The following is a 15,603-nucleotide window of genomic DNA, read 5'->3' on the forward strand; positions in this document are numbered from 1 at the left end:
TTGGAGCCCTACAATGTACCTGTGTTCCCAGAGCCAGTCCTGCACTCGTGCCACCACCACTGACATCCTCCAACACAGCCCGATACTCCTCTGCAGGCTCCAGCCCCCAAGATAAAGCAGGGGTGTATGTTGGGCACGCACTCCTCGAGCAGCAAAACGTTGGCAGCCCCAGTGCTATCACGGTTTCCCCGTAGATGCCAGCTGCCAGCTCCGTCTGCCTTGCCTGTCTGTTCCCGGGTGCTTGCCAGGAGGAAGGTGATGGGACGGAAATTCCCCCAACAGACTGTTCCTCCTCCAATCCCCAATCCCTGATACCGTTGGCTGCGTGGCCGGAGTTCTGGCAACTGCAGAACCCCGGGCCTGACCCACATTGGGGCGGCTCACCGGCAGAGTCCTGATTTTCTGGTGGTCCCTCCTACTTGCAGGAAGGGTGACGATGCTGGTGCTGTGTCCCGGTGCTGCACTCTGAACCACCCCTTGCAGCTCACAACCTCTATTACTTTGGCAGGAGCGAATCGCAGGCAGCTGGGCTAGAAAGGGTATCGGGCTCCGTCAGCGCCGGCTGGGAGGAGATGCGTTGGCCGGGGCCAGCTCTAGGCTTTGGCAAGGGAGCAGCTGCTGCCTGCCAGGGATGGTTAAAAGGCCATGGCATTACCGCCTGTGTTCCTGGTATCAAACTCTTGGCAAGCCTCGGTTGCCCTGAGGATGTGCTGGTGGGGATTAGGGGCAGTGTTAGCCAAACCAGCAGTTGCCACCTACTCGAAGGAGGCAGCACCCTCTTCCCAGGGCTACCCAGCTCCACGCTTCCCCCTCCCTGAGTCACACCAGGGACAAATCCCTCCCAGAACCTCAACCTTTGATGGCTTTGATGTCTTTCATGGCTTTGAGTGTCTAAAACAGCATGCAAAAAAGACCTATGGGAAGCTGGGTCGAAAAGCATAAATCCCCGGTGAAGATTTGCAGTGCAGAGAGGGCTCGATGTACATCCCATTTACACTGCTCCCGTCCAAGCAGCTTCGAGGAGAAGCGATGCTTCTAAATCCATCCTTGTCCATGTGTTACAATGCTAAGAGGAGTAGTGCAAGAGCAAATGGGCCACCTTTCCACGCAGCCAAGGAAAGGAATGTGAGTGTGAAATATTCCTACTGGAACCCTGCCAGCCTGAGATGGCACCTCGACAGCCTTACACAGACTCTTCAGGTTATTACACGAGCTAATGACTTTGAGGAGTTCACCCATTTTTCAAGAGTCTTACGGTCCTGCCGCACATGTACAGCATGCCTAGACCTGGGAGCCATCCCTCTCTGCGCCATGGCAAAGGCAGCTCGTGTTGCATTTCTCAGCATCCTCAAGCAGCGGTGGGATGTGACTGTGCCTGTCTGCCTGCTGGGTCCTTAGGGGTCTTCTCCTGGACCTGCACCTGGCGTGGGAACTATGGACATTAAGTCAAAAAAGGGAAAAAAAATATATATGTAATAGTATATATATGTGTGTGTTGCTCTTCTCTTTATCAAAGCCTTTAACCAAAAAAAATGAAAAGGGATGGCTGTCTAGTGTGGAGGACAAACCTGTCCAAAGACAGCTACTGTGTTCCTGAATCCTCGGCCTCTGTGAAATCTTCACCCTTTCCACTTTACCTAGATGGCAAAACTAGAAACAAACATTTTCAGTCCTGAAGCCCTACATTTTTCCCTTCGTTAGTGAAAAATGCTTTTTCAACAGGATTTTAGGTGCGTTCCCGTGGAAGTTGCAGGAAGGGGCTGTGAACACGAAGAGCTGTGCCCTCCTCAAGGAACTGCACTCTGCTATCCACAAGCACGTCCACTCGACTGATGGCCCCATAGCCAGCCTTTGCGTTGCCCCATTTGCGTCCCCATGGGGCCCGGCCGTGGCTGCCTGACCCTTCTTGCTTCGTTTGTGGGCAGCGGGGTAGCAGATCCTTGCTTCTGTAAGACTGGGAGGTCCTGGGTGCAAATCCCATGGCACTACCCTTGATGTCCCATTGCTCTAGGTGGTCTTTCAAAGGTCAGCTGTGTGCCAGACCGTCTCCAAGGGAAAATGTCACTGTAGCCTCATGTGCTTTTATGGCTTGACTTTGAGAAGTCAGTATTGTCTTCACTCCCAAAAAGAGGACTCGCTCCTCCACCTCAAGGAGTTTCCCTTCAAAATGCAAAGGCATAGCTTAAATTACTTTGAACTTCTGGGCTTGTCTCCAGTCCAAAGGGTGATGGGAAGGATCGTGGTCAAGGCTCACAGCTTGGAGGAAAAAGTCCAACAGTCTGGAGCAGGGGCTACAGCTCCCAGTGTGAGCGATGGGTAAGGACCAACAGCTCAAGCCCTCAGTTGCTGGTACCAAAACATTCTCCGTTTGAAGGAACAACAGTGATGGGACCAACTAGCTGTGGCATCCAGACATGAGTCAGTGCCATGAGGGCTCTGCAGCTGAGGAACATCCTGCATGCTCAGCCGGAGGGGAGAGGAGCAAGACTAATTTGGCATCGCGAGAAATGCTGCAATGTTTGTTTCCTCTGAGCTCTTTATTTTATTTTATTTTTTTCCCTTTCAACTGAAGATTGGAACTTGGAAAAATCATTAAGCAGCGGTGACCGGAGGGAATCACGCAGCTCATCATATCTTTGTCATCACAGCTATTGATCAGAGCCACGATGAAAATGGGCCAACAGCTCTAAACAACGCCAGGCGAGAGCCGATGAGACAAAGGTCGTTAAGAGCCCCAGTGCTTGATTTGGGTTTAAAAGACACAGATGATTGGGAGCAGTCCCTGAGACACAATTTGGCTGTAACTTAGAAACAGTGAGGGATTTCTGTAATATATCTGTAGATGCTTTATTGAGTGTAGGGATCGGCGTGAGATTCTACTCAGTCTATTATACAGGCAGCATAACCAGAATAAATCAAAATTGTTTAAAAAAAAATTCTAATAAAGTACTTTTTCAGCTGTGACTTGTAAGTGTCACTGTGATAGATGGCAGTGCAATCCATTATGCAAAGACAAGGCTCTTAACATGAAATTTTAGAATTCAATTTTACGATTTACAGAGAGGGCCCCCCTCGTATTTACGGCACAGCAGTCTGTTTTGATTCAATCTCCACGTAATTGAAACCAGGGCCAGGGATCTCGGTTAGTCCTATGGCCACTTTTTAAATGGGGAGGAGAAGTAAGAGCCTATCACATTAATAACAGAGCTAAAAAGATTGCTTTGCTGGTTAAATCTTATTTGCTTTGTCTCCTCGCTCTGGTGTCACTGCCGAACCTGGGAAATACAGATGCCGCACCTCCGTGCCGGGGCTGGGGTTTGGTGGGATAAAATCTGGCTCCCGTTTGGCCGGCAGCATCCTCCATCCCACGGCGAGTGTGGCCTGGGGCATTTTTGTTGTTACAGTCCTCCGCAGGACAGCAAGTTATTCAGCATCTCATTTTATTATAATCAATCTTTTTATTATGATCACTAAATAGTTAGGTATTTATAGTTAGGTATCCCCCAGTTATGCTGAAGAATTTTCATGAGTTTTGTAATAAAAAAAAAAAAACACCCAGCTTTTTTGTGAGGGTTTTTTTTTTTTCATCTCTAGGGTGTATTTAAACAAAATTACTTGTGACTGTAGAGCAAACTTTAAACAGACACTGCGGGGACATGTAGCGCCCTGTCCAGGAGCCCCGTCTCGCTCCTGGATGAAGGGCCGTTGCGTGTCCCGGGGGCCATTCCCCGCCGTGCTTTTCCACCCTCTGCTACCCGAACCGAAAACAACCCAGCCCACCCGAGGGAAACCTTTTGTGTCTCTTGCCTGCTTTCCTTTAACTACCGTAAAACTTCATGTTCCTGACAAAGTATTACATGGCTCAACTGTTAACTCCCGTCCCAGAGGTCAATGCTTTCTGGGCAGGGGAGCATAGAAAACCACAAGTGAAAATTAACTAAAAATATATATACATATATATATATTATTTTTTTTTCCTCAGAGCTGGAAACTGTTCAAGCAAACAATACAACTTTCCAAAAAAGAAAATTAAAATTTTTGGACAGTTTACGGATGTTGTTGAAAGAACCAATCAAATAATCTCACTTTTCTATTAAAAAAACATATGTTTATTTTGTGTGAGGACTTCTAATGCAGCTCCAGCCGAGAAGAGGACTTTGTATCAAAGCTGCATCTGTAAGCCCAGCACTGGAGACTCTTGTCATTACCCTGTGTAATAATTTTCCTGAAGTCTGGAACTAATTTTTTGAGAAATTTTTTTTCTCGACACTTTGTGTTTCTAATACTGTATTCTGGACTGTGTAAATACAACCAGGCTGTAAATAAGTGCAGATGTAGATACCTTCTAGAAAAAAAAAAGCAAACAGACAGAAGTGACCGTGTGTAGCCTTCGGTGACAAATAAAAGAATATTTTGTGTTTAAATAGCGCACTTTTTTTTCTGTGAAAATGTTGACTTTCTTCACTTCAGCTGTTTGGTCCTTACATGGGGGATGGACCTTTTTTAGAGGATCTTTGAGGTGCCTTCCAACCCAAACCATTCTATGATTCTACGATTCCATGACCTGGTGCAGGAGTTGACCAAATTGTCTCCCCGCTACCCACCTTCGGGAGCATCCCCCACCTGTGCACGGGGTGCAGGATCGCAGGTGCCCCTGGGGCTTTGCCGATCCAGCAGGCAATGCCAGGGATTCGGAGCATCCCTGAAGCACCAGGAAGTCCCCATCCTGGCAGAAAGGTAAGCAAATGGGGTAAACCACATTGTGCACAAGAAAAATCAAGTTATCAACCCCCCCCCAAAAAAAAACCGTTTTAAAAGCAAGATATCAATAGATTTTGTGGTATGTCCAGTGGAGACGTGTGCATCTGACCCTCTATGTGTATTGAGTAAAATATTCTTGCATGGTCCTTGGGGACAACCTAATGAGAAAGTGGAGCACAGGGCCAGGTGGGAGTCACTGGAGGAAGAGCAGGGAGTCCCTCCATGGCCATTTGGATTTATTGCCTGGGCATGGCTCTCCTCTCCAAAACCAGGTGAAATTGGGTCTTTTAGGGCAAAAAGTAGAGTCAAGCATTGCTGGGTGTAATTCCCCTCCTCTGGAGGTGGATGTCTGTAATAGGGCGAGTAATTGGCACCCCTCTTTCTCCTTTGGCCCTAAGCAGAGCCAGAGGGACCAGTTCAGACCTTTCTGTGTGCGTCTTGAGTTAGGTGAGAGGAGTCCAGCTGCTGGTGGATGTTAGTGTGTGTGAGGTTTTGTCGCGTGAAAGGGTACAAGTCTGATATGTGGCTGGGGGAGGCCCTCCCGTTGAGTCACGAGGTTCAGAAAGGACCCCCTTGCTTTCTAAACTCCTTCTCAGAGAGGAGCCTAGGTGCAGCTAGGTCCAGTCTTAGTCCCAGACTTGGTCAACGGTTTATGTCTAAAGGGTTATGTGTGTAGCCACTTATCAGAGTCAACGTTTGCCTGTCAGAGCCCCACTAAGGACTTTCGCTGAAACAGGTTCACAAAGTTGAAAAAAAAAATAATTTATTGGAGCAACAGATATAAAAGTTCGGAATTGCCATTGATAAATGCACTAACTGCGACAATTTTGAGCTCAAGTTAATAGTTCAGCGCTTTTGTTAATGATAGTTTTCCCGGGGTAACATCCGACATAATTGGAGGCGCAAGTCTTACCAAAGAGGCGTCCCTGCTTGGGGAGGAGAGAGGTCCAGGCCCGTCGACCCATCTGGATAGTTGGAGTTCTCGTCCTCAGAAAAGGAGGATTCTAAATGCCAGATTTATACTTTTGGCGAGGTGGGACTAAGTCAGGTATTATGTGTCGATTGGCCCTTAACAAGGCTTGTTGTGCAGTTGATCGGGGCAGGGGGGGGGAAGTGGCGGAGAACAAAGGCGTTCAGTGCAGAGGAGGGGTGGTCTGTTTAGTTTTACCAAAGAAACATCAAGCTGTGAAGGCTCCCCCTCATCCCAAGTGTCACTTAGTTGATTAAGGAGCAGACCCATCAGGCGCTGCATCTTAAGATGAACAAATTGCTCATCTCCTGCCCCTGTTCAGGTCCAGTGCTTATCAGTGCAAGATAAGCAAGTTGCTCAATCCCTGCTCTCGCCCAAGCTGGACTCCCCCAGGGCCCCTTCTGCTGGGTCATAATGGCCCTGTATTCGGCACCAACAAGCCTGGACAAGTCCGGCATCCCACAGTTTTCCCTAAGGTTTCCACCCATTTTGGGGATGTTATCCTCTCCACCAGCAACATGTGTTTTTTTTCAGGGCCAAGTGTCTCAAGTTCAGTTTTCAGCCACCAGACCTGGTGCAGTTTCTCCAGCCATCCTGCAAAGCAAATGTCCCCCTGACACTAACCAAGTCCCCTCTTTGCTGTACCTTTGCTACCCCAAGCAGGATAAACTCCTTCAACCTCATGGCATAAAGTCTGCTGAATATTTTTAATTTTTCCATCCTCTGGCATGTTTGGCCACCTTTCTTTCAGCATGAGGGTTTCACTTACCTTGTGCAGAACAGCAGGGTCTCACTGCCATGCTTGTGGGGGATTTTTATCTCCAAGGCAGGCCTTGATCCCTTCTTTCTTGCCGTAGAAAGTGCCTATTGAGACAATTACACGGTGACTTTGAAGTCTGCCCCTGAGCCTCTGGTTTCCTGTGGGTCTGATTTGCAGCCTTTGCTCCAAGGCAGATGCATTAGTTTGCATCGGGCTGTTATTCGCATGCATTTTCTTGAGCTGTGCTTAGCCAGAGGATTCAGATGACCCTGTGACTGTGACCTGCCCTCACCTGTACCCGTCGTCCATCGCTCGTCATGCCATCTGCGGTTTATCATCGGGAAAGATACTGCTTTAAATCATTGATAACTATATTGAAATGCATTGGACCAAGGATTAATCACCGAGGGTAGCCAAGGAAACAGCAACATTTAAGTTGTTGGTGAACCAGGTTTGGCTCTGCCTCGTGTGGTCGTGCCAGATAAGACCAATGTTTTAATCAAAATATTATGAGTAGTAAATCAAGTGCTTTCAGGAGAGCCTCCCTGCCATGCCAGTTCAATAGGCCAGAGTAAACTTATCACACTGTCGTTTTAACAGGAGTCAGCGCCAAAGGCCTCTGGCTTATCTTGCAGGAGACTGCAAGGAGACTCTCCTTGCTTTGAAGTTAGGAGCACAGAAAAATTTGTCCTGTTGTGCATTCCTCATAGAAAGCAACTAAAGCCTCAACCACGGATGACATCTCGTATATAGTTGGAAAGCACCGAAAACAAACTATGGTGATTATATTTGGATGGGAGAAATGGACCACAGAGAACACAAGTAATGTCCCTTCAGGTGGGTCATCCCTGTGGGTACAAGTGCTCCAGCTTGGTGCTGGTGAGACTGGTAGCCCTTCCCAGGGCCAAAACCAGGGCCACTGCCTGGAGTGGCACAATTACATAGCCCAGGTGAAATATGGTCCCCCAAGATTGGTGGCCCCAGTATAAGAAAGACATCAAGCTGTTGGAGTGAGTCCAGAGGAGGCCACGGAGATGATGCGAGGGCTGGAGCACCTCTGCTATGGAGACAGGCTGAGAGAGTCGGGCTTGATCAGGCTGGAGAAAAGAAGGCTCTGGGGAGATCTAGTTGCAGCCTTCCAGTACCTGAAGGGGCTACAGGAAAGATGGTGAGGGACTGTTTATCAGGGAGTGTAGTGACAGGACAGGGGGGAATGGGTTTAAGCTGAAGGAGGGTCGATTTAGATTAGACGTTAGAAAAAAATTCTTCCCTGTGACGTAGTGAGGCCCTGGCACAGGTTGCCCTGAGAAGCTGTGGCTGCCCCTGGCTCCCTGGAAGTGTTGAAGGCCAGGTTGGATGGGGCTTTGGGCAACCTGGGCTAGTGGAGGGTGTCCCTGCTCATGGCAGGGGGGTTGGAACTAGATGATCTTTAAGGTCCCTTCCAACCCAAACCATTCTATGATTCTATAATTCTAAGACTTTTTAGCTTGGTTGATATGTGTCTTGAGATGGTGTATGTGTTCATGCAGTGATGTGACGCAACAGGATAGGTACGTAAACACCAGCTGCAACACCCTCCCATCCCTCTACCCATTCCCTGCACCTGCAGGCTGGGGAAAGTCCAGAGTTGCAATCTAATGCTCCCAATGCCTTCAGCTCTCCTCCAGAAAGAGGTAGGTTCAAAACAGAGAAAAGTTGAGCTGCTGCTGAGATCAGGGACAGAGACTCTTTTGCAAAGAGTGACCAGCTTTAAAAAAATTATCTGGTTGTTAGTGTGTCCCTTTGAAGCAACTGAGCTCAGTCTGTGTCAAAACATGACAGTTCTGGTTTGGACCAGTTGTTTTTACATGGTGATGGTTTGTAGAGAAATTTCCAGGATGAGAGAAGCTCCATTAAATGCAGTCTACTGAAATGGTGACAATCCTGGCAAGAGAATTGTGTGAATTATTATGATTTTGGATGTTTTAAAAGCATTTCTTGGGTTCTGCATGGAAAACTGCTCCAACCACCAGACCACTACGAGCCCTAATACTTCCAGCGTGGTGTTTGTAAAAACGTGAGCCTTCCTAAGCCCTGTCAAGACATCCTTGTCAGGGTTTACACAGTGAAGGATGGGGAGGAATACAGGAACTGGGCAAGCACTGTGTCCTTACAGTTAACCACCCAGCATGCTCGGGCTTAAAACCAGCTCATCTCCCACTCTCTGAATTAAATAAAACAGAACCACAGCCAAAACACAGCTCTGAGTTTGGACTTCGGCCTGCCACGTTACTCAGGCTGCTTGAGCAGCTCCGAGTCCACCTCTGGAGTCAGGGAGTGGAGTCTTATAACCTCAAGTTCAGAAAACATTTTCTTTCCCCGGGGTTTCTTGGGCAGGGGAAGTCAGCGGCCAGATCATTAGAGTGAACTTGTTCAGCAAAGCCAGTCCCGCAAGTGAGATGCTGCAAGCCAGCGGGACCGTGTGATGGCTTTGATTTCTGCCTCCAAGAGCAGGAGATGAGAGGGCTCCATTAGCTCATCGTTATGCTGTTATCTTCCATCCAGGATACACTCATGTCCTCCAGGAGTTTTACATAACCAGACCTCATCATCCACCATCAATCTGAGCTCCAAAACCCTCAAGGCCTAAACTTGAAGCCGGAGTGTGACAAGCCTGGCAGAAAAGCATCCTTAACAAGCAGGACTGCTCATCAGCGGTATGGAGATAATCAAGGCAGCGGGTTAATAAGCCACGGCAGGTCACAGGCTGGTAGAAGATTGTGCAAATACACTCCACGATGCAGCCAGAAAGGCGTTCATGAAATCGCTTCTACAAATCTTCCTTCATGTAATCTGTGGTCCCAGATTTTAAGGAAAAAATGGACTAAAACTGATTTGCAAATGAAGCATATAAAGAAATAAGGACTTTACAGTCGTTTGCAATAGCTGCGCTTCATACCTGTGCTGTGTTTCCTATTAGAACTCTCCTTCAAGCTACAGAAAATATTACCTCCATTTTACCAGCAGGACAAGCAAGGCACTGAGGTTAAATGTTTGGCCTGAGATCACACAGTTGGGGGATAAATAATGAAAAAGCCATGACTCAGAGGCCCTGTGCCACTCGCTCGCTGGCATGACTTCATCTGGGCTGAGTTTTCTTCTTATTGTATCTCATTACTTTGCTATCTGAGTCATGCCATTTTTAATTAGAGCTGCTCCCACACCTCCATAATGAAGTAGCATTTCAAAGGGGCTGATTTCAGGCTGCAAGGATCAAAGAGCATTTGGGAACGGCACTGCTGCCCGACATTGGGCTGGCCAGGTCTCTCATCACTGGAGGTGATCCCAGGCTCCTCTTCACACCAGCGCGGGACTGAAACCCAGGGTTCAGAATTGAATTGCCTCTAGTCTTTGGGGAAGAGCTGGCTGGTTTTGGTTTCCTGTGTGTAACCTTCCCTGTAGGATGGAGTTTGTTTATAAATGGGAGCAAAAGGTTCAGCAGCAGCAATAATCTGATTTTCAGAAACTTCAGAAGATGCTTGACTGACTTCACAGAATCACAGAATGGCTTGGGTTGGAAGGGACCTCAAAGATCATCTAGTTCCAACTCCCCTGCCATGGGCAGGGACACCCTCCACTAGACCACGTTGCCCAAAGCCCCATCCAACCTGGCCTTCAACACTGCCAGGGAGCCAGGGGCAGCCACAGCTTCTCAGGGCAACCTGTGCCAGGGCCTCACTACGTCACAGGGAAGAATTTCTTTCTAACGTCTAATCTAAATCGACCCTCCTTCAGCTTAAACCCATTCCCCCTTGTCCTGTCACTACACTCCTTGATAAACAGTCCCTCACCGTCTTTCCTGTAAGCCCCTTCGGGTACTTCCTTACTATATGTCCAAACCCAGCACATGGCAGTCTACATCAGCATGTAGCCATGAACCAGCTCATGGCAGAATGCACTGGAGCAAAGACATCAGTAAGGGTCAGTCAGGAGTTACCTATTTCTGTACCTAAAAAGCTTCTGTATTTATACTGCCCAGGACAAGCATTCCTGGGGCAGAAACAAAGTACACCAAACCTTGACAACAGTCAAGGAGCAGGTCTCAAGGGTGGCCCAAGGGTTCACCTACCCTGAGGATCTCACCAACTTGCCTCTGAGACCTTCAGGGCCTAGCAGTTGGGTGGCACCAAGATACAGAAGGATTTTTTTCATCTGTGTAGCTACAAACCCTAGATTTTAATGTTAGCTGGTGGATTTCAGTAAAGTCTGGGTTTTGGTCTAGGGGCCTAAAATAGCAGCTGTAAGAGGCTAGATCCCTTGAGAGTATATTTTCTGTCATTCTGGACATGTTCTGCACTAGGGTCTTCTGTTCATAGCGTAAGTCCTTGCTTGTGCCAGCTGCTTTGGGACAAAGAGTTTGGGCAAGAGGATACTGCACACCGGCATCATGCTGCCTCTCTTCCACACCCTCAAGCTGCCCCCCAGTGCTCACATACCTCTGGAAGTCACACCAGGAAAAGCCACCTCCAGCATTTGGTAAGACAGCGCCAAGGAAGGTCACCTGCATGCCCATGGCTTTGGGAAGCTCAGGGCTTCACGCCTGCACAGCACACAGGCATGCCAAGCTGCATGAGCTTGGTGGGCTGCTCAGAGCCCACAACTGGAAAGGAGTTGTATATTCACATAGAAGTATATGTGTGTGTGTGTATATATATATATACACAAAAAACCATGGGTAGTTTAAGAGGAACAGCCACAAGATGGATTTTCAGGTATTTATTATCAGTTCGGAGACTGTTCCATCCCTTCCTGCTCTCCCACCAGGCTCGCAAAGACACACACACATCCCCGCTCCCCTCCCTGCAGGGGCACTTTGAGCAAGCAAAGCACCGTGTGATTGCTCGGTGCCCTACATCCCCAGGTCTCGTCATCTGGCAGCTTTTCTAAACACGGCTTTCTTCCTCTCAGCAATTCTGTGGGGACCTTGAGAAACGACTGCAGCAAACATGCCCTGGCATTTCAAAGTTGGAGGGCTGATGACTCTTGAAATGCACTTTTCTTCTTGTCTTTTTTTTATTTATTCCCCTCAGATGTTTAACACCACCATCTGTGCTGGCACAAGCTCTGGCTCTGGCCATGAACCTGTGCAAGAGAGTGATCCAGGTCCAAGGATGTTTTTAATATTTTCTATGATCAAGCAGGGTAAAGCAGACTCCTCAATGAAAATCCTTGGGAAGGCATGAAAAGCAGTCCTGGTTTTACATTTTGCAACATAAAATTACTTAGAAATGGCCAAATTCATCCTCCTTAATTTAAACTTCCAGATGAAATGTGTAGAGGTAGAGCCCACTCCCACACACTCCTCTACAACCAACAGAGAACAAGTGATTGAGGTCTTTGGTGGGATGGTGGCTGGTTGCATCTTCTGGCCATCTCACCATCCTACTTGGGCAGGCACCTCAGATAAGTGTATGACCTGGCTCTATGGTAAGACGAAGTCAGCTAAACTTGGTGGAGAAAACCCAACCCAACCTTTTGAACTCAGCCACTTCCTCTTCATCATTTATTTCCCCCACCTGGAATAAGAAGTTAAATGCTCCCCAGCATCATAGTAAGAAACATGCAGTGAGGAGCTCAGCTCCTAAACTAGCCAACAGTATAAATCTGCAAAGCCAAAAACATCTTTCATAAAGGTCCTTATTCAGGAATGGACTGAAGTACTCATTTCAGCTGGGACTGCAACGAGCATCAGAGCTCCACTATTACTTGCTCAGATGCTTTTATCTCACTTGCTCTTACCTGGGTCTTTTCTCCAGCTCTGGCTTTGTCTACCTCCTCCCCCTCATCCCAGTGATCTTCCAGTGCCCCATTAACACTCATTTTGCACGTATATGTGGATTTCTCAAAGACAGGAGCCCACGAAATAGCATGCCACCCCCTTATTTAGAAATATTTATTTCTTTTCATTCCTTACAAGACTTTCTTCCTTGTGTTTTCAGACCTCGTTCCTGCTTGTTTTGCTTCTTTTCACAGTCTCCAGTGAATTCACATCTTTCTGGGCACACAGCGGACTGGAGTCCAGCTGTGGCATTAGGGAACTGGTCAGGCTACGTGGTCTTACAGTCACAACCAGCACAACCATAACAGCTGTGTTCCAAATACCCTCGGAAAGGCTGATTTGCCAGTGTTGCTTTTAGATGGCTACTGTGCAAGCTGCCATCCAAATCCCTTAACTGGTGGAATGTTAATGTTTGGTAATTTCTAAGGCTTATAGTAGAAGAAAGAGGCTGGACTAGATGACCTCCTGTTGATGAGCTGAATTTTAGCCTCCTCATAGCAGACCTTTCCTGATGCAGTTGTTGCTCTGCTGAAAAAAAGTAGAGGAGAAAGGAGGTCAGGAAGAACTGGAAGGCTGAATTTGGACTGTTTCTTGGCTGAAAAATGACAAAAAGCTCACTCCGAACCTTTAGTTTTGTACAAAATTATTGGGGTGTGTTTTAAAAAATTTTCTTCTCTTACTATATGTCAATCTCCGTAATGAAAAGGCTGTTATGGAATGAGGATTTCTTTAAATATCACTTAAAAATGCAAAACATTCACTTTCAGCAATCCATAAAGGAGACAAAAAGTCATGTTTTGAAATTTCCAAAGATTTCCTGGGATCTTTTACTGAATCTATTCAAACATAACTCAAATTCACATATCATTTTGCTTGCCATGCACATCACTTTGACAAGCATATTCTTGGTCCAAACACCATGGTTGCTATCTGTCTGCTTCAGCCTCTTGCCTGCAAAAGGAGGCTGGCAGAGTACACTGGCTCTTGTGGGTCCACCATTAGGACCAGCTCTGCTCCTGGCCTTGGTTCACCCCACACACACTGAAGCTGGGGGACTTGCTGGGGTATTTCTGATTGCCACGTCTGGCTCGGTGTCTGCACTCTCTGTACGCAATGGCACGTGCTTTGAGAGCGCAGAACAAGCGTTGAACACCAGCAGGCTTCAGTTCAGTCCAAACTGAAGGGTTTACCTTGATGTTTTCTTCTAGCATCACTCCCTTGGCGCTCTGTAGCCTCTCCATACCATGCCCAAAGATTCAACAGTGGATGTGTTGAAGCTAAGAGATGGACATCTACCCACACCAGCACTGGTGAGTTGTGCTCCATGGCAAGATCCACTGAAAAGACCATGTACCACTGTGCAGCATCCAGCCACAACTGGGATCCTCAGACCCTGTTGTAACACCAAAGACAATGGGAATTGCTCCACCTCATCTGGGAATCTCTCCCCAGCAGCAAATTCTATAGAATTCACTTGTGGGGGCATGAAAACACCACCCTCAACAGTTAGTCCCAGTGCTTGGAAGGGGCATAAAATATCAGCTCTGAAGCAATGATTGCACCTTTCATAACTTCTTCTTTTAAAAGAAAATCTTTAAGTGTTTCTCAGTCTGACTTTTGGTATTTGCTATGCCAATGGATCAAAGTGCCCTGATAATAAAAAAGAAATAAAATCAAAATGTATGAAGGCTCTGGATAAATCTCCTTTCTGAAAATAATTTAAATGCAAACAATAACATAGCTGAAGCCTGCACAAAATGTCCAGTGCTCCAATTATTGGAGATAGATTCTACATAGCCTGTACATTTTTTTCAAAATATGAGTTTATTTTGACATGATCTCTGCATTTTCAGCTGTCGGGAAGGGGAAAAAAAAATCCTTCCCAGGGCCATTTAAGATAAGCCATGGCTTCCTATCTCTTTTGACTAAAAATACCAATGAAACTTCTTCCAGGACTATTCCCCATCTTCCTTTGGTCTCTTCTTATTAGTCTTATCATTTTAGTGCCTCCTTTGATATATAATCCCTTTATGTTGTGCAACGATAAATCAAAATAAAGTGCAGCACTGAGTGACTTTATTGTTATTAAAAGGTCAGCTGTAAGAGGGTCGCATCCTGTCACATATCCTAGAGAATTCATGGGAGGTACATTAAAAAAAGGAGGCACCGTGCTTCTCGAATACGTTCTTCTGAATATGTTTAAACGCTACAACATCCCTTCAGCTGAGCTCCACGATGGATCTTGCAACACAGAGTGGTCCAGGCAGGGCTGCAAAGGCTGCGGGAAACACATCCCTGTCCTTTGCACGGGGCTGCAAAAGTCATTCCATGCTAATGGGAACGCTGAATTAGTAACGAGGTCTTCTCATCAGGAAGACATTTTCTCTCCAAGTCCTTCACAGTGATCAGGGTCCATTATGCAGAACAAGAGGCTCCATTATCCCCACTACAGCTGCCTGCTGCCCTGTCCCACTGCCTTGGCAGCCAGGGGATGCTGGGGATTGCTCAGGGAGGGTTGTTTTAGGGACAATAAAATCTTCTGCAGAAGCCTTATCACCCTCTCTCTCACACGGCACTGATGTCTGAAATTTGCTCAGAGCATTTATTAACAACCTGTCGATAAGCTCTTCCTGAAAGTGTTTTTAAGATACATCACCGCGCCTTTTCCCATCACTTGCATGAGTGCAACAGCCTGATTCTGCAACAGCTTACTTGGTTAGTGTGTTGCCCAGGAGCAGATCCCCTGGCCTTTCAGATTTTACTCTTCTGCGTATTGCAGGAACACTAATCCAAAGCTCTGCCATGTCAGGGCAGAAGGCGTCAGGCAGCAGCTGAAGACAAAAAAAGAGGAAAGGTAAGAAAATGCAACACATTTTGCGTAATTTCTTATTCCTTCCTGTGCTGGTTTTGGCTGGGACAGAGTTAATTTTCTTCACAGTAGCTAGTACGGGGCTGTGTTTTGAGTTTGTGCTGAAAACAGTGTTGATGACACAGGGATGTTTTCGTTCCTGCTGAGCAGTGCTTACACGGAGCCAAGGTCTTTTCTGCTCCTCACCCCACCCCACCAGTGAGTGGGCTGGGGGTGCACAAGGAGTTGGGAGGGGACACAGCCGGGACAGCTGACCCCAGTGACCAAAGGGATATTCCATACCATGTGACGTCGTGCTCAGCATATAAAGCTGGGGGAAGAAGAAGGCAGGGGAGGACGTTCAGAGTGATGGCGTTTGTCTTCCCAAGTCACCGTTACATGTGATGGAGCCCTGTTTTCCTGGAGATGGCTGAACACCTGCCTGT

Source organism: Balearica regulorum, chromosome 1, assembly GCF_011004875.1.
Source record: "Balearica regulorum gibbericeps isolate bBalReg1 chromosome 1, bBalReg1.pri, whole genome shotgun sequence".
Taxonomy (NCBI): domain Eukaryota; kingdom Metazoa; phylum Chordata; class Aves; order Gruiformes; family Gruidae; genus Balearica; species Balearica regulorum.